The sequence below is a fragment of the Chinchilla lanigera genome, unplaced genomic scaffold, assembly GCF_000276665.1.
Source record: "Chinchilla lanigera isolate Chin_1 unplaced genomic scaffold, ChiLan1.0 scaffold00039, whole genome shotgun sequence".
NCBI classification, from domain to species: domain Eukaryota; kingdom Metazoa; phylum Chordata; class Mammalia; order Rodentia; family Chinchillidae; genus Chinchilla; species Chinchilla lanigera.
The window spans coordinates 5,628,072-5,655,819 of NW_004955440.1; positions in this window are offsets into that span (position 1 = coordinate 5,628,072).

Below are 27,748 nucleotides of genomic sequence, written 5' to 3' on the forward strand. Positions count from 1 at the left end.
TTTTTTGTCTTTTTGAAAGAAGGTCTCACTATAGTTCAGGCTGGCCTTGAGCTCACTTAGTAACCCAGGCTGGCCTCGAACTCATAACAATCCTCTAGCCTCAGCCTCCCAAGTGCTGGGATTACAGGCTGGATTTATTTTCTTGCATTAGGTCCTCTGCCTATTTTTGCAGCCCTTACCAGTATTGATTTTAGAGAATTTATCATCTGTTTTAAAACGTGGTACTTCTAGGCATTTTTCAGTGTTCCTGCTTTTTAGTTTTCCAAGTTATTTTTATTATTTTCCTTTAAACATTCAGATCAACTTTTCCAATGTATTAGTCTGTTTCATATTGCTATAACAGAATATTTGATGTTGTGTACTTTACAAAGAAAACAAAAGTTTAGCTGGGCATGATGGCCTACACCTATAATCTTAGCATCCCACTCCTCCGGGATGTTTTCCTGAAACAGGAAATTTGTCCTGAATTCAAGGCCAATCTGTGCTCCCTAGGGGTTCAAGTCCAGCCTGAACTGCATAGCAAGACCCTGACAAAAAAAAAAAAAAAAAAAAAAAAACCAAGAAAAGAAAAGTTTATGTAGCTTGCGGTTTTCAAGGATGATTGTCCAAAATTGGGCAGCCCCTCCTGTGGCTGGGTTAATGTCAAAGGAAACAGCTGCATGCAGAAGTACAATGTGTTTGAGGCCCATAACATCCACTCCCACACCCACCACTTCAAGTCTCTCCATCCTTATCCCCTGCCACATTAGAGGATAAGCTTCTAGCAAAGGAACCCTTATGGGATGAACCACAGCCAAACCAAAGAAAAAAGAAAAAAATTAGTTTTTTAAACAAAAAATCCTATTGACACCTGTAGGGGATTGACAACTGGTGGTCAGCTGATAACCCCCAGCTGAACTGAGTAAGCATGGTGCTGGTGTTGGAGGCCCGCCTGGAGAGTATTGCCAGCAGCATAAGAGACACAACTGGAGAATAAGGAGAGGCTGTTGGGAGCAGACAAAGGCTGTTGGGAGTTGGTAGAAGTTGTAAGGAGCTGTTGGTTCTGTTGGAGGAGCTTGTCATGCTGGCTTTCCTAATGAACTTGGCTGTTTTCATCCTCCAGGAAGCTCTGAGAATAGCTTCAGTTCACTTTGGAGGAGCTCTAGTCCTCACTCTGAGCATCATTTCCTGGCTCTGAAGGGGAAGAAGGTGCACAGCTCAGTCTCTTGGAGAAGCTTGTATGTTGTCTTCCCTAATGGGAACTCAGCCATCTTGATCATCAGAGGAGCTTGGGACCTCACTGTTGCTAAGGATGGCTGTGGTACTTCTTGGGGGAGCCCTGGTTCTTACTTTTCTCTTTGCTTCCTGCCTCTAGTGCAGATCCCTCACCCTGCTAGTACAGATCCTTCATCCTGCTGGCACACACTTCCTAGATTCCACCACTGACCTTTGAGCCTTCCCAGTGCAGATCTGTGAAACAGGCCTGCATGAGACATTGTCATGGGCTCTGGGCCATGACAGATTTGTGGGAGGCATTGTTATGGGCTCTAGGCCTTCAGCTGGGCCCATGCAGGACATTATTGCGAGGTCCAGGCCCTCGGCTAGAATCCTTGGTCTATACTTTGTGGACAGATTTCCTGGACCCTTGTATATTATTCTTTGGGTGACTGTTACAAATAATCTTGTGAAATATGTGTCCTGTATTTTATTGTTCTCCCTTGCAAAATATCCCCCAAACCAACACAATACCTTAGGGATTATAACCTAAATTAATATCAGGATCAGCAACATATTTGTGATAGTGAGTCTTCCACTCAAGAAGATTTATTATTTAAATTGCTAAGTCTTTCTTTGTGTCCCCTTAAAATGTTCGCTGCAAGTAGGTCTTATATGTTTCTTGTTATTTTATATGTTTTCTGTTAGAATTAGAAATGGGATTGTTTTCATCTAGTAAATTTCCTGCCTTGTTTCCAGTAAATAAGAAATCTATTGATGTCTGTATGTTAATTTTCTACAGTTGCTGTATTGGATTCTTTTATTGCTCATAGGAGACTTCCAGTTGACTTTTTTAAAAATAAGATTATATCATCTGAAAGTAGCTATATATACCTCCCCCTTTTCTTTCAATTTTATATAAACAATACATGAATATATTATCAGTGTCTAAAAATGTTAAACAATAAAGAAATTCTTTGAATCACAAGAGTCTTTACTAATTTCACCAACTATTTTTTGCAAACATAACTACAGTTTATCTAGAGCTCCTTTTACATATTTCTCCAACAAAATATGTAAACCAATGGATAGTTTTTTTTCTATTTTTCTGTTTGGAATATATTTTATATTTACTATTCTTTTCTATAGTTGATTGTTTTTGTTATTTTTTGGTTGTTTTTACCATTTTGGAGAAACCACAAATCTACAGAGAAGCTGCAAGCAAAAACAAAGACCTTTTTTTCTGAATATGTTGTAAGTTAAACAACTTGATATGAGTTACTCTGTATACTTGAATACTTTGGAGCGAATTTCCTCTGTACGAGAATGTTATCCACAGAATCATCCAAAATGGGAAGTCAGCATCAACACATTAATGTCACCTGTAATATTCAGGACAGAGAAACAAAAGCAATAGGATATATGCATACATAAAGAGATTTATTAGAGGGTATTGGGTGACGTGACCATGAAGGCTGAAAACCATGATCTGCTAGTGGCAAGCTGGAGACCCAAGAAAGCCAGTGATGTAGTTTGAAGACCTGAGAGCTGGAAAAGTAATGGTGTAGATTCCAGCCTGAGCCTGAAAGCTTGTGCACTAGAAGCACCAAAGGCAGGAGGAGATCAATAAATAGCTCAAGCAGCTAGGTGCACAGTGCCTCCAGAACTTTTGGGTTTTGCTCCATGCAGGAACTTAACAGATTGATAATGCCCACATACACTGGGGAGAGCTCTCTGCTTGTCTGAGTTCACCTACTCAAAATGCATTTCTCTCCAGAAACACCCTCACAGACATATCCCATATATTAGTTTTTCATACCATAGCACAATACCCGAGGCTGGCTACCTAAAAAAAGTTTCATTAGCTCACAGTTTTGGAAGTTCAAGGGCATGGCTCTATCTAGTGAATGTTTATTGACTCAGTTCTAGTGAGTGTCTTCTTAGCTGTGTCACAGCATAGCAGATGGCATGGCAGATGGCAATAAGGGAGCAAGACAGAAAATGAGAGAAGTTAGGAGGGCCAGACTGCAGCTTTCATAACAATCATCTGGTGAGAATTAACTAGGTTCCCATGAGAAATACTTGATTCCTCTTTGAGGGCATGCCTCTAATTGACCTAGGACCTCGCACTTTGCACCTTCTTTGAAAAGTTCCATCACACTGGGGACCAAGTTTCCACCACATGAAATTTTGCAGGGACAAACACCATCAAAACCACAACAACCAGAAATAATGTTTAACGAGATATCCGGGCATTGCATGGCTTGTCAAGTTGACACATACAGTTGATCAACACACCATCTAATCTGAGACTCCACTCACATTTCATAAACTGTCTCAATGTCCTTTTTGGTTTCTCACACAAGAGAAACTGAAGTATTCACATGTGTGTCTGATTTATTTCACTTAACAGTATGGATTCAGAGTGCATCCATTTTCCTAGAAATGTCTCAAGTATGTCCTTCTTTATGGAAGAGCAGTACTCTATTCTTCATCATATTTATACAACCCTTTGCTAGAAATTAATCTGAACCCTCTATCACTTAGTTATCCTTTAGTTATTTGACCAGTTTCCATGGGGATAGTTAATATTTTCCTATATTCTGCTATTTATGTTTGTGACCATTAATCCTGATATGTCAACTTCACTAGATTAAGAGACACCTAGGAGATTAGTAGACTGTACTCTGAGGTATGTCTTGTGGGTCATGGAGGTGTGGTCTTGGGTGCTACACATGGTCTCTCACCTTTTTTCTCTGGTGCTGATCCTCTGCTTCTCAGCCTTCATGCACTAAGCCACTTTGCTTTGCCACTGCCATTTTGCCATATTTTCCTGCCTTGGAACCTATGGACTGAATCCCCCCAAACCATGAACTAAATTAAACCTTTCCTCCTTTGTAAACATGGAGTATGGTGTTCAGCAACAGGAAAGCTGCAGAATAATTTTATTCTAACTATAAAATGACTAGATGTGTTCAGGGAAATGCTGCCAATCCTTCCACAGCAACTTCACTAGCAAATCATTAAGAAATAAGCATTAGAAAAGTAAAAAATACGTTTTAGAAAAACCAAGACTTGTACTAAATAAATGATCAACCTACACCAAGTAATTTAAACTGACTTTAACTGGTGACATCCTTTGCTAAACTTCAGAAAATGATACTATTTAAGGAGCTACAAAACCTTCCTATGACTGAACTGTTAATGAGGTTGTAATGTGCTTCCTTGGAAGAATCTGTTCTTCTTAACTTAGCACTTTCCTTTGAGGTTAACAGTGAGTAGAAAGCTCTGTTCGCATGAGAGAGGTGATGTGAGCAGGTGGAAAAGGCTGTGGGCATGTGGTAGTGGGCTGACAGATACTTGCTATGGACCTTTTTAATTTTTCCTGAGCCACCTAGCTTAAAATTAATTCTATACTTTTAGATACTTAGAATGTCTCACTGAAGATCGTGGTCTCTTCTTGGTTTGTACTAGTATCCAAGGTCAAAGTATACTTTGTCTACTAATATGTTCTTCTGGGGGACAGAAAGTGTTACCAGAATTTTGAATGTGGTGGCTGTGCTGATCTGCACTGTGTATGTGGGGGTCTATGTTCTTGATATCCCCATAGAAGAAATGTAAAGAGATCCAAAAGGAACCCAGAGTTAACAATTAAGGGGGCTACCAAGCAAACTTATCAAGGTGTGAGCATGGTATGTTCTCAAGGACAGAAAGTGCAGACCGAAGGTGGATAGCATCAAGGGTCTTAGCGTGCTTTAAAGAGATGTAAAACACTTACCAGGGAAGAGTGAGCAGTTTGGTGAATGGCTAAGTGTCTTAAGGAGCTGGTTTTCTTTTTATGCTTTTAGACCTTCAAGGAGGGGTCAAGGTCTATAGCCCTCAAGGGCTTTCTCTTGTTGGCAGTGGGACCTGACTCAGGGAGGCAGAATTTTTATATATATGTAGATATGGCTTTAGCCAGAATGAATATGGACATCCTTCAGAAACTATGTGCTAATCATTTTTCCAGTGTCACTGTACCTGATCCTCTATCTTAACACTTGGAGGGTGTCATGATAAAGCTATCAAAAGGTGGGAGCAGAGACAATGCTAAAACTACCAAGCTCCCGTGTGGCTTTTCCTCTTCTGGAGAGGGGTGTGATCCGTTTGATGCTCCATCTGAGCCACTTAGACAGGAATGCGTGGTTGTCAGAGTAAGTTCTTATGGACTGTCAATGGGACTCCAAGTTATAAAGACAATGGGGAGGCATGCATTTTAGGTTTCCTCTGCTCAAGACCCCTGCCTAGTGGGAAAGCATTACCGGAAACTGTACCACATGTGAGTCAAAGCTTCCAGGAGAAGCTCTGCAAGGCAAGCTCTGCTGTGCTCCACACTATGGGCTGGCTTCCCTTAGTTTCAGACTCCTCTGCTAAATAAATTAGGCCTTTCAAGTCCGTGTATATGGTCTTCTCTCCCCAACATCTAATCTGTCTGAAATTTCATAAGAAAAATTTAAAAACTGAGAGAAAGCAGAAGACGGAGGAGGAAAAAGAATGACGTGTTCCAAATGAGTCTGTAGGGGAAACCAGTTGGATACCAAGGAAGGTTGTATATTTTCCCTCTGTCTTACTAGATGACTTTACTTCATAAATTAGGGGAAATGATTGAAACATACAGCAACTTCGTATTTAACACACAGGTAGCAAGTGAAATACGTACTCGAAGAAGCTCTCGGTTTTAAGAACCAGGTGATCAACTGCCCAGGCAAGTTTCCATTATGAGTGAAGAGTCCACGTGTGACCAAAGCTGTGTGCAAGCAGCAGAACACACCAATCTGTAGCCTAATTAGTGTTACAGTGTAGCTACTAAAGCTTCTCATTATACCATTAATAATATGCTGTTATTTGGATAAGTATAACTCTCTAGCACTCTTTCTGTTCTACAAAGGAATGCTTGAGCTGGGCTCTTTTCGTTCGTTTTTTATGTCTCCTAAATGTCAAGTCCATCTCAGGGCCAGGAGTCAACTGCAATGAGCAAAGCATGAGTCCTTGCTCTCAAGCGCACATTCCGGCCTGAGGAAAGTTAAGTATTTCACTATATACGCAGCCAAGCCCAACAGAATTTATCAGATTCTTTTTATATTGAAACATTCTATGACCGCATAAAGGAAATAAGACTTATGGAAGTAGTTTGATAATAAATAGATTATACCAATGCAGACTGTATCCTTCTGATCCCTAAGCCTGAAAGAATTTGAATTCAATTGTGTTTTCCATTGATTGGTGGTTATATTCTTCTTAAAGAAGAAGTTACATTGTAAAGATTTTATTCAGGAAAAGGTGAGTCTTTGTTTATGGAAAAAATGATTTATTGCTCATTAATCTACTGATAGCTGAATGCCTTAAACAGATTTGAATGAATTTTGGACAACATTTGAATACAGTTAGAGGCGGTTTAGCTGTGGTTCAAATTCACTGCCTTGAAAAAATCCATTTCTCACAACCAAAAAAGTCATGTATGCTCTTGGTGTGAACATAAACTTGGTGTGAGGGTTGGGAGATGTTTTGGCAATTTGTATCAAAATGTTAAAAGATCAGTACACTTTGTAACCCAGCAATTCAAATCCTATTAATCAATTCTCCATTGAAAATACTAAGATTTAAAAATACAGATGTGAAACTATCTCCAGGCAAATACTGTGCTAAAAAAGAAATCACAGAGTAATATACAGTTCTTATCTTATGTAAAAGAAAATATATACATTTTAAGTCTATTCTGTGGTTATTAGGAAAGAGAAAACATAGTGGCACAATGCAAAAGAGGCCTTAATTTTTGTTTTGTATAGTTTTCTGTTTCTTGAATGTTTTATTATTTGTGTAACTATTTCCACTTCACAGAGAATGAGTGATGCCCGATGCTATCTTACTAAGGTAAATGCCACACAATATAGTGGTTAAGAATATGAACTTTACATTCAGAATAATCTCTGATCCAAGTCTGACTCTCTTACCAGGTTTCTGACTTTGTATAAATCATGTAACTTCTCTCAGTCTTTATTTTTACCTGTAGAATGAGAAAATAATATTTAAATAAAATGATAAGCATAAGGCACATAGTACAGTTTTTAGGATATGGGAATTCTTTGATGTGTAAGAGTTGCCTTTGTTTCCTTAGCTCTTCCTTTTTATTGTTATTGGGATCATTCTCATCATTATTATGATGTCTCTTTTGTTCCAATTTGTGGTCTAGGAAATACCCAAGAATTAGCACCATGTCCACTATAGTGCAGATGGTGTTCAAGAAACATGTTGTAATATAAAATAATCCATATATGTATGTATATATGCATCATGCTTGAAATTTAATGTCTTCTTCACATTGACAACCATAAGGACATCAGAAGGTAGAATTGTTAAGCTTTAGTTTTATAAAAAGTAATAAAATTGATAAGTAAAAATAGGTTAAAATAGTTTTTTAACATAAAATATTTGAAACAGCTGATGAAACCTGATAGCCACTATTAGACACATAAAGGAACATGAGATCCACTGGGAGAGTAAAGCAAAAGATTCTCAAAAAACAATGTGCTCATCACAGAAAATCAAACTAATTTGTATGTGCATAGTTATTTGATGTAACTGATGAATGCCATTAGTAATGTTAGTAGAAGTCCTGGGTCACTTTATTTTGCTTAAAAAAATCTAAGTTTACACATTTTATAATATATAGTATTATTTAAATTATAAACTGTTCATACTCAAAGGAAACTATATATGATTTACATGACAAAAGAGACATGTCAATAAGATAAAAGGAAATTAGAAGTTGGAAGCAAAATAACTTTAAGGAAAAGCAGATAACAAATGAAAATGATACCAAAACTATTTTTTAAGAATATTCTTTACTAGGTAGTATAGATGAAAATACATTGTATTATTCTGACTAAAGAGAAATTTAAACAAATCTTATGACACATGGTTGTTTTCCATTTTCTTTGTATTTATACCAGTATTGAAATATATTTGAAATAAGAGTTCAAGAAATGTGAAATAATTATAGATACTTCTTTTTTGCAGTACTGGGGATCAAACTCACAACCTCACGCTTGCCAGGCAGACACTTATGCCACTAAGCTATATCCCCAACCCCCTGTAGATACTATTTTAGAAAGCATTCCAAGGGCTGAGGGTGGCAGAACCTTGCCTAGCACATGCAAGGTCTTGAGTTTCAGCCCCAGCAATGAAAAGAAAAAAAAGCTATGGTACTATGGGGAGAAGTTTTATGATTAAATTAAACATTTTATAACCTTTTGGTGCTAATGATGAAGTTTCATATATGAGTGAATATTATGTTTGAAAATTAACTAAAAACTTATTATTTATATCTGAATCTGAATTGTTTTAAGAGTTCTGTTGAAAATATCAGTAACTCACCTCAGCAAAGCAAAGTTTCTCAAGATTAAAATTCCTAAAATTGACTTAAGAACAATGTTCTTAAGTCACTCAAGGAATTTGGCTTAATTTGGGAATATTCAATAAAACATAAATTATATGAAGAGCTTGATAGCAGCATAATTAGTACATTTTCTGAATTAAGGCAAAAATAATTCTGTGAAATAAATATATCAGGGTTGTTGAATTATGTATGTCTTTATTTTATTGCTCACCCGAATATCACCAGCCCTTCGAGAGATCACCCAGGCAGATCATCTTTGATGTTTCTGTGACTTTCAATAAAATAGAAAACGTAGGTTTTCAATGTTTTGAAAAGTTTTTGTGGTAATGAAAGCAAATTTGTCAAAATAAAATAATAGAATATGTTTTACTTAGCTAATTTTAGGGTGGAACAAAACTCTGAAATAGACATAGGCTATGTGGGTTTGCATTTGTATTCTTACCCTGAGCCCTGTACATGGTAGGGGCGGGCTGCTGTATTGGTATTGCTTTAGTGAATTCTCCATACAATCAGTCAGTAAATAATCCTGTATTAGAGGTTTTACTACAAGTGAGATAAGGCATCCTATAGGCTTAGGAGTGATGATGGAGGACCGAGGCTGTTTACGGCACTGTTGATTTTTCCGCAAAAGCATAAAGGTGCTTCCAACTGCTGGGCCTGGCTCATGCCATCCCCAATAAAAATGCATCTACTCTGCTTCCACTTAAATGCTTCCTGTTAATCTGTCAGGTACCACTGTGATGGGTTGAATATAGCCTCTAGGAAGGTTTGTTGAAATTCTATCCTGTTGAGACGTAAGATCATTTGCAGATGTAACCAAATGAAAATGAGGTCATTTTGGATTGGCGTAGGTCCAAAATTCAATTACTGGCACCTTTACAAGAAAGCTGGCAGAAAGACCAAGAGACACAAGGAGGGAGATTGGAACTATGCTGCAGTGTGCCAAAGAAGACCAGGACACGCAAAACAGAAGAGACCAGGGTGGAGCCTTCCTTACAGGCTTCAGAAGGAGAATGGGCCAGATGATGCACTGACTTCAGACTTGAGCCTTCAGAACTATGAGAAAATAAACTTCTGTGGCTTTAAGTCTCTTTTTGTAGCGTCTTGTTATTGAAGCCCCAGGAGAGCAATGAGATGGTGTTTTGAGCCTGTGGGCCCAACACTTGAGACTCTACTCAACTACCCTCTCCTCCGTACTCACTTGGATGTTTCTTATTTATTCTTTGCAAGCCATTCATGCCTTTCAGGAAGACTCTGCTAGCAGGCCAGGGCACGTCTGGCTTCTGCTGACAAAGGCAGTGGGCTTAAAGTAGCTCATGGCCATGTAAGTGGTGCTGCTGCTTCTAGCCTTGCATTATAATTGTTTCTCTCGCTATTGTGGAGAGTCCTATGTGGGCTGGCTGTTGAGGCAGTAAATCCTCCTGCTATGTTCCTGGTATCAAACTGACTGACTGGTTTAAAGGTACAGTTGTGCTGCTAACTAGTTATGAATGTGGCTGTGATTGACTCCTGGTTCCTTCCAACTCCACCCTTTATTAACTAATGGCTTCTCATTGTCTCAGAAGGGCAACTAACTTGATCAGCATTGTCTCCAGAAAAGAACAGCCTTTTGGCTCAGTGGATGTTGCCATCAGATGCAGTGTTTCAGCATCTCTGTGAGCTCTGGAGGCTGAAATCTCCAGGGCCACCTACCTGGCATTTATGTCAGAAACACCATTTTCAAGAGGACCCTGATGTCAGCAGCTGCTTATGTGGGTAACACTAAATGTTATCATCCACTTATGCTCTCAGATTAAGAGGTGATTAGGCCAATTGTTGCTAGATCATTTCTCCCCTATGAACAATGGCAGCTGCAGAGCACATTTTTCAAAAATTTAGTCTAAAATATGAGAAGAAGGCACTGCTTTTCTCTTCCTTAGAAATGGAAATATTGATTTGGGCTCAGCTCCTGAATTATATTTTCTCTTTCCCCGAGTTTCAATAGCAAGCCTAATGTAGCAGTGTGCAGAAAAGAACTTTAATCTGGAAGGAAGGAATTTGCCCTCACAACAATTGACATTCTCCTCTTCACAAAACACTTGAGCTTGAACACGAAATGATCTCCTAGTAGGAATTATCATTAGTCATTCTTTCACAAAGAAGTAATTGATGAACGTTAGGGAATATGGCAGACAGCATTAAGATTCATTAAGTTCCAATTCTTTTGGATCTTTCTATTTGCCAAAAAGCAGATGTCTGATTTTGTGGCCCTGCTGGTGAAACGCTGGGTCTTTCTCTTGCTATACATCTTAGTTACCTCCTATAATAATTTGCTTTGAAATGAGCAAGATCCGGTGTGGTACATCTATTTAATGGTCAATATTACAAATAAGATTTTTAAAAAGTAAAGTTTTTGTTTTTGTAAATTAAATTTGGCAAGATTATTACTGCAGGCAACTAATAAACTTACTGGATACATTATGGGGACTGATAAAATTCAGGAATGGCATAGTGTTCTTTATAAATTTTGGTAAATGTACAGGAAATATTATTAAGCACTAATTAGAGATTCTAAGATGAATTCCAATAAGATCATGTGACTGGACTCTGGATGCAAGGAACTCTTATTGTTAAGTAAACTCTGGGAAGAGTTGCCACAGATTGGGAAAATCTGTAATTTAAAAACTTTTGTTATTTAAACCTGGAGCTGTGTACACCTGAAATCCTAGCACTATGGAAGGAGGTAGGAGGATAGCAAGTTCAAGCCCAGCCTGGGCAATTTTGCAATGTATCCAGTCTTAAAATAAAAAATAAAAAAGGGATGTTTTTTAAAAATTGCCAAAGCATTTTTAAAATTGTGTATTGTTATTTTCATATTCGTTTTTTGAGCTTCTCCAACAAAAATACAATGGACTGGGTACCCTTTATTTTTATTTTTCACAGTTCTAGGTGCCAATACATTCAATGTTTGGTGACAGCCCACTTCCTTTCAGAGACGGCTGTCATTTCCCTGTGTCCTCACGTGGCAAAGTAGGAGAAACTGCTCTGATCCCTAATGTAAGAGCACTAATTTCATTCATGAGGGCTCGCCTCTCGTGAGCTTTGAGTACCCTCAAGTGGACGGGTAGGTTTCAGTGCACCAATTTTGGGGACACACATCCAGTGGATCATAACTACTAAGGCTAATCATGATAGTTACTCATTGTTACTGTACAGTGCATGGTCTTTGGTGTTTTCCAGTCAATTCACATTGTAATAAAAGGAGATTTGTAATCTGAAGCTTCCTGTGGCAGATAATGATTCTCTCCTAAAATATTCCCAACTTTTTTTACTTCTCGGCTTTCCATATTCAGTTCCCATCTCCCATGAGGTGAGTGTGGCCATGGGACCCACTTCCTAAGAAGTGCAAGTTTGTGGATGTGTTCTGGGATAGGTTCCACTTTCCTGAGGAAGAAGAAAGAGACCGCTGATCTACAGAACCAGCCCCAGTAATCCCCTCTTGAGGCTTCTCCCTGGTTACTGAGACTTGATTAGCTTGTTCTGATTATCCACATTTCCAACTGCTTCCTCTCTTGGTACATAACTATAAACATTGTCTTATTTAATTTAATCAGGTCAACAATCACTGCAAGAACTGGCCTGATAGTATCTCCATTTTAAAGATAAAGAGAGCACTGTCTAGGGTGAAACAGTTCCTGAATGGAAGAGCTGGGCTAAAGCCTTTCAACTCCTGCCTGATTCCAGCACATGGGAGACTGAGGCAGGAGGATTGCCATGAGCTTGAGGAAGCCTGAAATACATAATGAGACTGGTGCTTCAAAACAACAACAATAACAAACCTAAAACAAACAAACAAAAAAAACCCTGTGAAGAAGCCGGAGGGAGGGTTCATTAGGGACCTGAATCCTATTTTCTTTGATCTTTGTTATCAGGAACATGTGGGGTTCGAACATTACTGCAGGTTGATTAAAATAGAGAAGAGAAAACATAAATTGAAAAGAGCTGTCTCAAATATGAAAGGAGTCACTCATGGACCAGAGAGAATTAGGTTATCCTGGGTAATGAATAAAAGAGAATCCTTCAAATGTAAAGAACAGAGAAATGGAGGAGAGTGAATATAACCTTATGGTAGTGCATAAGGGGAGGAATTAGCTTAGAAGAGGAAAAGAAACATACATGTTTTGATGGCTTTCCTTATTCAAATCTAAATATATAGCCTAATTAATGAATAGAACTCGGATATGTGGTGAGAAATGGAATGAAAGTGAAAGAAAAATTAAATGAGAGAGAAAGGAAGCAAAAGAAAGAAAATGCAAGCTCACACTAAGATACACCAACCATGTGAATTCCTTAATAAATGGAGGGGCTGGGGATATAGCTAAGTGGCATAGCACCTGCCTGGCAAGCACAAGGTCGTGAGTTCGATTCCTGGTACTGGGAAAAAAAAAAAAAGAAAAACCTTAATAAATGGAATTACAGGTCAACATTCAAAACATGGGTATTCACTTTCTCTCCCTCCCACTAGAAGTTGAAATTGAGCCTTCACAAAGATCCTGCTTCCAGCTCTCCTCCTGGTGTTTGGAGAATGGTGAAAGATGTTTCACACCGGGCCTTGCAGCTTGTTGCTTTTGTGGTGCAGACTGAAACTTCTTTGGCAAAGACATCAACTTCACATAGCCTGACACTCTGGCTGACTGGTCCAAGGCAGTGAAGGCCTCATTTACAAAGCAAATGACTTGCGGGCATGAGCCACTGCCCCTCAAAGGCATACTATGCACAATAGGATGCACCAAGACTCAGAGGCCAGCATTCGCAATTTAATGGGACCCCACTACATGGAAAAACAAAAGATGGGGTAAAATAGAAGACTGCGAGGTAAAGATGAGATCTTGAAGCACTGATTGTCAAGTCTGGCAGGAGAACTGAAAAAGACCGTGCTCTGTACCGCTCCCAGGTCTGCAGGCCTGCCAGGCGAGGCAGGGCTCGGTAACACCCAGAGTCCGAGTGGATCCAGGCTTCCGTTTGTGCTCAGACAACTCCACGTGTCTTCATTCTGATGCTCAGGCCGGAGGGGCAGGGCCTTCTACACCCGCTCTTCTCACAGATAGTTATAAGAGCACCGGCTGAACAGGAAACCAGAGCATCGGTAAGGACTGCTTGCAGCTGTACACCAATCCTCTGCTGAGAAAAAAACAAGTTACATTCCCAAGGCCAAGATCACTGGGATGCAGAAATACTTTTCCACCCAGTTAAACGGACCTGAAAAATTACATGGCCAGGGATGTAGGTGTAAAATCCTATTACAGGTGAATAAAGAATTGGGAGCAATAGTCCAAACTGTCTCAGAGCTCTAGCCCTATCTATCTCAGTGCCTACGACAAATAAACGCATTCGGATACTCCCAAGTCACTTTCACTTCAGTGTGGGCAAAACTAAACTTAAGACCCAGTCCTCCTCTCCCCACACAAACACACACAATCCAGTGTTCCTTCCGTCTCGGTGAGCATTATCCATCCACCCACCTGTGAAAGTCAAACCGCAGAAGTCATCCTTGACGTGCTTTCTTCATCATCCCCTTAACGATAAATTGTCAGGTTCCGTTGATTTATCTCTTGAGTCCAACCATGTTTCTTCATTTCTGATTTCGCCATCCTTTGTTTACTGTGCCTCTCCTTTCACCTGGGTTATTGCAGTGCATGGTGAGTAGTCTTTTTACATCTATTCTCACCAGCCTCTAACATATTCTTTACACTACAAGAGAAGGCTCACTTGAAAACGCACACATATTATTGTCATTAGAGCTCCTCAATTGCTTTCTACTATCCTCACGATACCTTCTGAAGTCTTAAATGTGGCCCGAAGGGTCTGCATAACTCAATCTGTGCCTCACTCTGCTGTCCCAGTTTATGCTGCCCTGACTCCTTGACCTTTGCCCTGGGGTAACCCTGCCCTGATTCTAATTCCTTGGCAGGTCTGAGCTACTGTGACTCAGGACCTTTGCTCATGCTGTTCTCTTTAACTTTGATCCTTTGCCTCTTTAACTTTGATTTATCACTCCTACCTCAGCCCTATATGTTTTCCCAGAGAAGCTTCCTTTGATCAGGAAGGCTCTGACGGAGCCCTCTGTGATCCCTCGGCACAGTATCCTCTCCTTTTGTTTTGGCACTCAGCACAGTTTTCGCTACCGGGGAATTGCACAGGAAGAAAACCTGTACCAGAGGGAATTTAATGAAAAGAATCCGTTACAGACATGCTAGACATCAGAGAAACAACAGTTGGAAGCCACTGCCCCGGGGAAGCGCAGAGGTGAGATGTTATTATCTGAACCCAAGGACTGGGGAATCCCTCGGGGTGCTGGGATCTTAAGGAAAGGGTCAGAAAGTGGAGCTAGAGACAGAGGCAGGCTGGTGGGGAAATACATCGCAGCTTTCTCCCTCCCGTCATCCACTCTTCTACCAGTGCCTTTGTGGACTGAATCTACGGAAAGCCAGGAGTCAAAGGCTATGCCACAGCACTGGGGAAAAGCAGGAAATAGCTTCGAGGACAAACAAGCACAGGCCCATGGCTGGCAGGTGATGTATTTGTAGGATTATTTTTATGCTATTGTTTTCTCCCATAATGCACAGGGCTCCTTGAGCTACTCTTATTGACATCTGATTTCTCAGTGTTGTTTAAAATGGTTAAGCACTCATTCTTAATATCTGTTGAATGAACGAATGAATGAATGCCGAATAATGCTACTTGGGATGGATTTTTAAAATGCAGCAGATCTACACAGTGGAGCGTTATTCAGATATAAAAATGAAATTTTGTCATTTGCATAAAAACAAATGGATCTGGAGATTATCATACTGAGCAAAAGAAGACATTTTCAAAAAGACAAATATCAAATGTTCTCCCAAATATGTGGAGTATAAAGAAGACGACAAGAGAGTAGAAGGGAGACTATTACTACATAAGAGGGAGGGAAGAAGGGAGAGGGAGAGATGGTTTAAGGAGGAGGGACAGGGGACATGAATATGATCAGAACACATCATGCACATTAAAACCCCAGAGGTGAACCTAGGAGGAAAGGTGAGGTAAGGGGAATTATTAAAGTATATTACATGCATGTAAAAATAATAAAGCATAGGTGACATGCTTAGAAGTCATTTTAGAAAATTTGGCAAGGATCATCTCAAAATGGACATAATATCTCCCTCCACCTCATTCCTTTCCCCAATCCACTTTCTTTTCCAGAGTTCCATTTAGGATTTCACACTACATTCTGTTGTTAGAGAGACCGACGAATGTGAAGAAGACTGATCTAATCGCACACATGCACATACACATGCACACAAGCACACAAACGCACGCATGCACACAGAATATGATCTTTTTCTCCTCTCAGCCTCAGAATCAGGGCCCTGGAGATAATCCTCTACAGTCTGATGAATCCATTCCTGTCACAGCCGACTCTGTGGGAAACTGGACTGATGACAAACAGCTGTTCTCCAAGGTGAACCTTAAACAATGGCTGCCAGTCTCCCTCTGAATTTGAACACGGTATTTGAAATAGGTTATTCAAAAATGCATTTTTAATGTTATTTCTAGAATTTGTCGGGACCGTCTTTTAAACTGTTTAAGGGGAGCACTGATATTTGAGTAAGCCGTCTTCTGGAAATTACACTTCAAGGGGAGCTTGCTGCACTCATATCATAGTGATAGGCGGGGGTTGATAATGGCAGAATCTGGGAGAGCATGAAGCAAACTTTTAGATCCCCTTTCCGACTAGTTCTATCTGCTGTGTAAAGTTGTGTAGGAACCTCCCAGGACCTCCTGTCTTGCCATTAAAGACTACGTTGTGGATCCCTGGGCATCCACCTTGTTTTCTTTCCTTAATACCCTTAGTGACTAAAGGAGGAGAAACAGAGGTGTTTTTCAAACATTCCACTTGTTTCCCAAATTTCCCAGCATCCTCAGATAGGCAGTGTTGCAAGGCTCGTTCTGGCTAACTGGAAAGTGGTTGGGAATGATATATGCCATTTCATGCCAAGGTTTAGACAAGCCCCAACAGTGCCTGGATTGGACTCATTTTGAGATGCACGGGTTTGATGGTTGAGACCTTGTGAGGGAAGTTGCTGAGTGAATTATTTGGATCCACAAGCATTATGTGAGCAAGAAATAAATCTATTGATAATTTGAGATTATTTGTTACTGCAATGTAAACTAGCCTATTCTGACCGTTAATGTATAAATACAGTAAAAGCAGGAAGACAGTTACAATTTGTCTGGTTATATTACTATGCCTTGTATCTCTCTTTTTTCTTTAAGAGTATAAGGAGAATATTGATATGAAAAATAAAGAATTCTAAAAATCAAGTTAATTTGGGGTTTGCTTGTGACTGTTTCTATTCCAGTAGATTGAATCTAGGTCTAATGTGAAAAGAAAGAACTCCAGGTTAAAGTGCACAGGCCAAATTACTCTTTCAAAGTCACTGAATATTAACCAGACAGAGCCTTCAGACAGCCTGCAGTGTAGAAGTGGGCACAGAAAGAAGGGTTCTTTTGCCTCCAGTTGTGTCCTACCATTCCTCAAGAAGATGTATTTATCTCTCATTAACTTTCAACACTTACGAAGACACTGAGGATGAACAGATAAAAAACTTCATCAGCCCTAGAGAAGTTTAATATCTTCCCTGTAGTGGTAGCAAGACATTTAAATCAATGTCGGCCATGAACTCTGACAACTACGTCAGAGCTAGATTCTCAGAGTGTACAGGACTAACTTACCTTAGTCATCCTCTTTTATTACTCTTGCATCCTTTACTACAGTCTCAAAGTAAATTTTATCACCTTACCTGCATATTATCTTTTCCCTCCATCAGTAGGTAGCACATAGGAGCTAGGAGTTGTCTGCATTCCTTCTTGTATTCCCAGAGCTGAAAAGAGTGCCTGACACAGAGCCGATGCTCAGTAATCTATCTGTTGAATGAATGAATGAATGAATGACAGCATAGTGGAGTGATCCAGTGTGCAAACATGGATAACACTTAGGAAGCAAAGCTGAAAGAGAACTGAACTTGCTCATGGAGCAGTATGAGAACTTTGGGATTCCAGGACTTTCTGATTTGGAAGGTGGGAGATAAGAGAAAAAAGTGAAGAGTGGAAAAGGAAAGCCCGCCTTGTTGTTTTGCCTGAGACTCAGCGCTGGAAGTTTTGCTCTGGTTCAAACAACACCATTTAGTCCCTTCATTAGTGCCCTCTACCCTGCCATCTCTCCTGACTGGGCACACAGAGCCTGTGGATATAGAGAACAAGGCAAGAAAAAGTCATTTTCCAAGAGGATAGGAAAAGTGCTCTGTGAGGTTCTGCAATATTTCTGAATACTTAAGAAGTTTTATGGTTTTAGAAGGCTCTATGCCCATAGATGGTAAGCAATTACATCTGAGACACTTGGATGGATTTCTTATTGACTATCTTCCTAAGAAAAGCAATAGAGAAAAATAAATACAAATGGATTACAATCTTATGAAAGAAAAGAATCCGTGAAGTAAATATTACATAAAATTTGAGTCAAGCACATTTTAACTTCTCTCCCTCAGCACTGTTTTAAAAACCTGGCTTCCTCATCTTTAACTATGCCTCTGGACACTTGCTTGGTCCCAGGCCAGCTGCAGTTCTGAGTTCATACAGGTGCAAACTGACAGTGATCAGCCAGCTTTAGACTTTCATGTTGAAGAATTAAAGCATGCTTAGACCATTCACGGAGATTCTCAGAAACATAGGCTCCCACAGACCTCAGAGGCAAATCTTTGGCGATAAATGAAAACAGAGAAGAAATGTCTTCTTTCTTTTCTCCCCAGATAGTGGACCAATCTCAGTCTCCATCATTTATAAGGTCCCTTTGAATGCCATCCGAGTTCCAGCAGGTGACAGGCAGCTTGGTGAATGTTCCTTCCCTGTCTGGCCGCATTCTTGCTAGCCTGTTTCTTTGGTATCGTGTTCCATAATAAATATTAGCACGGAAGTTTGCCTCAGACTTGTCCTCCTGGGAGCTCAGCACAAGACACTGTCTAAACATTTTCTTTCAGAAATTATGATAAATATCAGAAGAAAATATGACTTGAAAGTTAAATATTTGTTTTGTGCATATATTGTTTTATGTTTGCCTGAAATAATATTAAGAAAGGTCAACTCCTTCCAGGACTCTACGGAGGGTTAGTTGAAATGAAGCCAAAATTGCCATCATCTGAAGTTTTATTACAAATTGTACTAAATAGCAAAAGACCAGTTAGAGAGAAATTGGTGTATTTCACTGGAAAGCTGTTACAATTTCAAGGCTCTTTCACATTAGTATTTCTTATACTCTTGTAATCACAATACTTTTACAGAAGGGAAAAATAAAAATATGGGATTTAATTGACACATTCAAAGCCAAATAACAAGGCATCAATACCGCTACAAAGTCTAACTTTTCAGATTTTCAATAACACAATATTAATAGCTTGACTTGAAGCTCATGGATGTAACAGAACAGGCACATCCTGTTAAGTGATTGGATGTGAATTACGAGAACCAAGAAAATACAAAAAAAAATGCCGATTTAGAAAAAAAGGAACCAAGAACTGGTAAAGGAATCTTGTATTATTTTAGGAGGAGAAATTATAAATCTATAACGTCATTGAAAATGTTCAAAAGATGGCATTTTAGGTACAGTCCTTTCTGGGGGTGTTTGCTTGTATTCACTCTGATAGTGAGGGGTGATAGAGGGGTCACTGGGTCAGAGTGGATGCGCTGGGTTGGAGAGTCCTCCCTGCAGGGTTGCACCTATGAACATCTTTTGTATCTTAAGATAGTGAGGACCAGTTGGATGCAAAAGGATGTTTAGTGAATGATTCCCTGTGTGTAACAGAAGGGCCCCAGGGTAGTCACTGGGCAAGATTAAAGGCACCAAAGGGACAGGGCTGCCCCTATCCAACACTGGATGAGCATTTGCTGGCTTACAGAAAGGCACAGTCCTCTGCTGCTGCTGCCCTCATGCAGTGGCTACTCTACTGGCCATAGCACTTCTCAGACAAAGGTCAAGGTTGAAATTCCATTAACCTGAGGGGAGCAGACAACTCTTTTGATTCGCCTCCTAGTACAACTAAAACACACTGTGATGTGACTTCTAAATAGACTTGACCGTGAACTCGAGCAAAGCAAGTCTGGCACAGACCACACCTTGCACCATTGCTGGAAGAACTAATCATAGTTTATAAATATTCAGTCTAATGGCACTGTCCCTTGAGAAAGTCCTTGTCACCTAAGTCCTGACCGCACCCATGTGGCAGGAATGACCCCAAATGCTTCTTTTCTTACAATGAATTTAAAAAAAAAAAGTCTACTTTTCCTGAAACTTGGGCCTGAGTATCCTCTTTCCTGGTTTGAAAATACAATCCAAGGGAGAAAAAGAGGACTTCTGTCACCTTGCTCATGCCAAGGGAGTAGCATCTTCAAAGGTTGCTTCTCTCTAAGCAGATCCAGTCCTCTTAGGGTTGGAATCTCAGAACTTCGTTTTAGGATAAAGCCATCTTGGTATTCCTGTTCCAGTTTTGTTCATTCAACAACTGCAGTGGGTCATGTGGAGGCTGCAATCCCGTGCTAGTAGCATGGTGTGCAGTACATCATCTCCTCCATCTTTCCCCAGCACCATGGGAGAAAGCAGATCCCTGTCATCTCCTGAGACAGCTTGTTCTTGGTGCTCATCCCTTGGGAGTAACTACTAAATTGAGAACTCACACCTCTCAGAAAAAGTCATATTTACAAGCACAGAGTAATCTAATTCAGCATTAGAATGAAGAGTTTATTTAATACTTTAGGGGTATATATTGCTAAGATGTCCAATATGTTCCTCTACAGTTCTATTTGACTTGTTATTTTCTTTCCATTTTAGTCTTAAGTATTTAGAGGTAAGTTAACCTTATGGTCTATAATTCCATGAATCTTTATTATAGCTAAAAGGAGCAGAAATAAGTAGGGAGGCATAAAGAATCGATGCACGCTATAGTATTTGCTATATTTATGTCTCCCCTCAGGACAATATTTGAGCATTTACCTTACATTTGTCTGAGTGAAAAAGAGTTCTTTCCAGAATAAAGAAAGATATAATGAAATTTTAAGTTTCCAACCAGAATGCCATTGACTAAGGGCACAGAGCTTCAGTATGACTCATTTCCAACTTTAAAAAACTGCCTCATTCTTTTCTGGTAGTAGCTCATATTCACCCACATGAGGACAGTGAAGAAAGCCTTCATCAGGATGGCTTGTACTCCTTTTTGATTCTGCTTCTAGGTCTGTATTTGATGGTTAATTCTGGTGTTCACCTGGTCTGCATTTTACATTTTGATGGGTTCAAGTATGTACTTCCTTACAGGAGGGCTTCTACTCTACACATACAGAATGTCTGTCTAATTCTCACACCAAATACAGAGCATGCTTTGATTCTTTATGCATCCCTACTTACTTCTGCTCCTTTTAGCTATAGTAAAAATCCATGGAATGATGGGCCATAAGGTTAACTTTCCTCTAACACATACTCTGCAAATTACCTAATCCAGCTGCCTAGTAGTGAATGACTTTTGATGAGAAGGTAATTTCTAAATTGAGAATCACCTCCATCCTTCCCCAAAGAAATTCTACCAAGTGACTCACTGATTTGTACAACTGGACATTTTCCTCCGGCCACAGCACTTAGAACTGCTAATTTACCATTTTAAACTATTCTATACATATGACACGGTCTGTAATATTTCATACTGATGAAAGAAGTTTCCACACTTCCGGTTCCCTAGATTTCCATTCCTCGTTTTCTTTCCCTGGGCTCCAAACTAGTTTTGTCAAAATTCTGCGTGATTAAGGTATGTAAAAGCCAAATGTCCGAAACCACAGCACCAATAATCTTCTGTCATAAATAGGCCTTTTCTGAAGCATTTCTACGAGTCCTTTCAACTAGACATCTATTTGCTAAATGTCTTGGCTTGCCCCTCCCCAACCAAAATGTATAATCAAGTCCAGGCATTTTTCTTGTTCCTCCTTGATGCTCTTTCTTCAGTTCCACCCCTTAGGTCCTCATCATGTCCCTGAGGGCTATTTCTGTTGCATGATGATTTACCACAGAAAATCATCCACAGCACATAGAACTTGGGAGTCATATTCCCCGAGTTCAGATCTGATCTGCCACATTGATCTGATCTTAGTCCAATTATTTTACCTCTCTAAGCCTCAGCTTATGAGTCTATAAACTAGAGCTAGCCACAGAATGAAAATTAAATGAGATAGTATACGTACAATTTTTATAATAGTGTGTCACACATACTAAGCGTTAGCCTACAAACTCCAGGATGCCGAAGACCTTGTTGTTTTATTGACCACTCCATCCTTCGTGATAAGTACAGACGAAGGCAGAGTATATAACAAGTGCGTAGAACTGTGGAATGAATAATAAAACTTCACTGTTACTGTGAAACCTCTTTGATTTATCCTCCACAAGTCTTCCAGAGAGGAGTGAACTGTGTTATTATTAAACGTGTTCCCGCCATCTCTCTATGGGTGTCATTCTTCCCTGATCCATGACATCAAACTGGGCTGTGCTAGTTACTTTGGTCCGTGACGTGGGAGTGGGAATGCCCTGCGGCATCTCCAAGCAGAGGTGGTAAAGATCCGCATGTGGTTTTCTGACCTTTTCCCCTCTGTCACGAGTTTCAAGAGGAGCAATATTTCAGGTAGAAGTCACTCTATCAGGGGTCCTGGAGTGAAGGAAATTGGAACTGAACCTCTAATAGTATCAGGCACGTAGATCAAGTGAGAAATAAGCCTTTACTGCTGTAAGCCCCTGAGATTATGAGATTGTCCCTGACCCTTGCTTCTCCTGGCAGATCATTCAGGTCTCCATTGGTTACAATATGAATGAATGTGCAATGTCCTTAGCATGACATTTAAAGTCCTTCATTATCTGTACACAAATTATTTCAACCTACTCTTCCTGTAGACTATTTTGAGGCACTGTTCTGCACACCCAGAATTTTTTTATCATGTCCTCAACCTTAGTTTGAAGACCTATTTTCAAAAAGATAACTCACAGAGTTGGACAAAATCACACCCAGTTGTCCCTCAAACAAAGGACTTACACCTAGAGCATATAAAGAACTGAAAAAGGTCAGGCCCCCCAAATTCAAAGACCCAATCCAAAAATTGGCATCTGGGATAAATACACACTTCTCAGATGAAGAAGTATGAATGGGAAATATGTGAGAAAATGTTCAACATCATGGGTCATTCAAGAAATGCAAATTAAAACAATTCTGAGATTCCATCTCACCCCAGAAAAAATGGTCATCATCAAGAAATCAACCAATAACAAACGCTGGAAGGGGTATGGGGAAAAAGGAACCCTTTTCCACTGCTGGTGGGCATGTAGACTGGTGCAGCCACTGTGGAAATCAGTGTGGAGTTTCCTTAAAAACTAGGATTAGAGGTTCCATGCAACTCAGCTATTTTTCTTGTAGATATCTTCTCAGAAGAATTAAAAACTTCATTCCACAGTGATGTAAGTGCACTTATGTTCATAGCAGCACAATTTGTAATAGCTAAATCTTGGAAACAAGCCAAATGCTTACAAACTGAGGAATGGATAAAAAAAAGATGTGTTTTCTTTTTTTTTACATAATGCAGTACTACTCAACCATAAAGAAGGATAAACGAGAGACTTTTATAGGTAAATGGATGCTATTTGAGACCATACTCATAAGTGAAATAAATCAGACCCATATGTGTAAACATCATATTGTGTTATTAGTGTGAGAAACTGAAAGAGTAAATCAGATCCAAGATGCACAATAGATATTTTGAATAGGGAAGAAATTGTTAAACAGAAAAAACAAATTCTGATGGAAGAAAAGGGAAAAGAAGGAAGGAAATTACAGGAAGGAAAGAATTATATATCTATATCTATATCTATGTATACACACATTAGTTGAGATAGTTATACAGCTAGTTTCTCTTAGTTCATTGAAAAGAAAGTTTTGCATTTAATACTTTTTTAGACAATATTTCATCCTTATCTGGCACTCTGAACAATTACTATGAATATAACACAATGCATTAATTATTATTACTCTCCTACTAGTCTGTTTTGAAACTTTTTATTGTTATTTTTACTTTTTCTGCTTAAAAGAATCTATCTTCACCTATCTGAGATTAACTCTCTCTTTGGTGCCTGCATTTAAAACAGACAGATTTTTAACTCCAGTTAGTTTAAGACAAACTTACTTTAAAATGTAATATGAAATGGTTCACAGAATCATTTGCAGGACTATGAGAATACTGTAGACTGGGCTTCGACGGACCATGCCACAGCCTCATGAGATAAAAACTCAGCTGTCGTGAGAGCTGCTGCTTTACCTTGATAGTAAAACTGCCCGTCAAGTCTCAAGGCTGCCCCAGGAGCCACCAGCTACTGTTACACTCCACACCAGCAAAACCAGAGCTCCTCACCTATTCCTGTCCCAAACTCCATAAATGCTATGGCTGACAAAACCCAATTCATACCGAGAGCACCAGCTGCACAGTTGTCTGAGTAATACTGCTTTTAGCTATCTAGGTTCTGCAGTGCAGAAAGTCATCTTCTCTAGTTTCGGTGTGGTTTATCACCTCCAGAACACATGCTGAAATGTAACCCCCCGTTATGAGACTTTAAGACACGGGACCAAGTGGTACTGTGAAGAGCTGATTAGGGCTCTGCACTCAAGAATACATTAATCCATCCACACAATGAACAGATTGATGAATCACCAAGCCAGTGTGTTACTTCAGGACTGGGTCTCTTATAAAAACCTTTTTGGCTAAATCTATCCTGTGCTCCCTCTTTTGCCATGCGATGCCCTGCACCACCACACAGCCCTGCCAGAAAGAAGGCCACCACCAGGAGTGGCCTCTTAGAGTGGGGCCAAAAAAGTGAGCTGAAACAAACCTCTTTTTTCAGAATTTGCCCATCTGTGGCACTGTGTTAGCAACAGAAAATAGATTGCACAGCATCCTAGAAAGAGGTCGGAGTAAATGTTGGGCAGATAATTTCCAAGTCTCTAGCACATAGTTTATTTTTTAGTCCTTCACTTTCAGTAAAGAACCTTCATGCCTCTTATTTAATGAAGAACGCTTGAGATTTTGTGCAATAAGGATCCTTATTGTGATGTCTAAGATAAGGAATCTAAGACTTAGGGAAATCAATAGTGAAGCCAAGACCAGAACTCAGGGCTCCGAAGTCCCAGTGCAGTGCCCTCCTACTAGGACTCTAACTTTTCATAAATCCATGACTCTGAGCATTTGAAAATCGAGAGTGATGACCACTGCTGCTGTTTTTCTATATAAGAGCATTATCAGCCATGCAGGAGAGTTCCCAGAGGAAAAAGCCACCTCCAAGAGGGTGAGAAGAGCCCTCTCCAGGGAAAATAATCAATCTCCAGTCTTCTGATTCCTATTAGGATAGTGTCTTTCCCATTTGTTATCTCTAAATGAAGCAAAGTGGAACCTATCAGAAAAGTAATGCTTAACTTCTCCTCTTGTGAAATTGGTGGGGAGAAGCAAAAACATTCTCCACATTTTGATTTTCACTGGAAGTTTTCACCAGAAGCGGTAAGTTTTTGTGGGCCACTCATATTCCTAGTCAACCAGCCTGTGATTCTACAAAATCTGGCTGGGAGAGAAAATGATTGCTTTGACTGAGAAAGAATGAAAAGCCATTGATACATGATGTCTCTTTGCATTAAGAGTGTGCATGGGAGAACATAAATATAATATTTTAATTGAGTATTTCTAGAAAGTGGTTCAGTTTCACATTAAAGAAGGAATGAATTTTTAAAATGCAAAGGCCTTAATTTCATAGCTTTTAATTGGAGAATTATTGAATTTCACCATATTTGACCTAGAAGAATTTTCAGAAGTTATCTTTTCAGTAAGTTTGAACCAAATTTAGAGAGTGTCTTGGTTACTTTTCTGTCATTGCTGAAATAAAATTCCCAAAGGGAGGAAGCTTCATTTAGCTCACAGTTTGTGGAGGTTTCATTCTATACTCAGCTGGCTGCAAGGCAGAGTGGCACATGGCAGAGGGCAACAGTTCCTGGCGGTAGAAAACAGCAAAAGCAGCAAGAGCAAAAAGGGAGGAGCAGCACCAAGCCTCTTTCCCTCCCTTATATTGTACTTAGGCTCCCCGCCCAAGGGTGGTGCAGCACTCACACCCATAATCGCAGCATTGGACCATGAATCAATCATAAACTCTGGAAGTCTGCCCCATGACTGCATGAGGCTTTAGGGGAGCATCTAGATACAAACCATAACAGAGAGGGAAAAGAAAAACAGAATTCAAAGGCCACAGAGTAGGTCAAACTGATTATAATGTAGATAGTTCCAGCTTCAGAATTAAACACAGGTCTCCTGGTTTCTACACTCTGGTCTTAAAAAATTCTTTGGACAAAGTTCTTTCTGGCGTTGTTTGCAGTTCTACTTTACTTCATCCCAAGCATTCACATCTTCTTGCGGCAGTTCCATGATCACCTGAGACTGTCCTATCCATGTGAATCTTCCCTCGAGGTACAGCCACTTTCCTGCCATGAGGGATACTTTGTCTGTGGCTTATTAAATGGGGAAAATCAAGAAAGCCAGAGGAATGAAGAGATAAGGACATAGATTTTAGAGTAAACGCTAATTAATCTTGGACAAAAACCAATTGATAACTTTGATGTTCACCTCTGGAAACTAAACATTTAAGGGACAGAGCCAGATGAGTCACATTTTCTCGACTGGCTTGGTCTTCTGCACACAAGCACCGCTGGGAACCGTTTAGGCAGTGGGTTTCAAACTAGTTCTAAGGTTAAATTCTGATAGTGGCTTGTATTTGCATAAAAATCACCTGGGTTGATAGAATTTTCTAAAAGCAAAGTTTACCTCCCAAAGTATTTTTTAACGGTCGTTGTCAACTACTGTTTGCCTGCCACAGAAAGCTAGCAGACGACATAATTAATGAATTTATAGAAAAGGAATATTTGTACAAAACTTAGGAGCAATTAACCTATTCAGGTTAGCAGCTTATTTCTTTGTAGACTCAGCGGCTCACAGCTTTTTGCTACACCCATACAGTGTAGGATATCATATGTTTTGTGAGGATAATCATTAATAATTCAGGTGGTAACAATTTTATGCTTATATATGTATGCTTAGAATATCTCTGCATCCTTGCAAAGAAGCTGGTAATGGTGGTAATGTCTGGAAAAGATAAAATGTCAGGGTGAGAGTTGGTTGCAAGGCTTACTTTTCATTGTGTGCCATGTGTAACTTTTTAGTTTTTAAAGAAATTGCAATTGGAGTGCATATACTTTAGACATACTAATCATGGAATTGTACCCACAAATGCGGATTTAATTTATCTGGGGTTATGATCTTGGCACTGAAGGTTTTCAAATTTAAACAGTCTTTGGAGAATTGGAATGTGCAACCAAGGATAAGAACTGTTGATTTAAGCTACTCTCAAGAACTATTTTGCTACTATGTATCGATAATTACATATTCTGTACAGCAGTCATTGCTGGCTTGTTTGAGCAAAATAGGACCGCTTTAATGTCAAAAACTTTCACAACCCTGCTCATCACACTTGATTTAATTTTAGTGTGTTTAGGCTGAGAATGTTGGACATATCAAATGTCCAAAAGTTACTATGAATTAATCTCAACAAAATTGAGGTACATTTGAAAAATAGTAGTATGTATGCAAATATATGTCAACAGAAATATTAATGCTCTGTACAGATAATTGTGCATTCACATACCTTCTTTAAAAAATTACACTTTTTCTCCTTGCAAAATCTCTGGCGCCTTTAAATTTCATAGCCTACAAAGTAGAGATCACTGAATTTAGGAATTACTTCTCTGAACAAGATCGTAGAGAGAAATTTTGGCCTTGTGGGTGGTAGACAGCAAATAGCTGTGTTTCTGTGGTGTTGACTTGAGTCCTGCTTGCTTTCTTGGTTACTGCTTTGTGTAGGTTTCTATCATCTTCCAATATTCTCCAGAAAACGAACCCTGCCACTTGCCAACCTTATTACAAGTGCCGCCTAAATATGCACTAAAC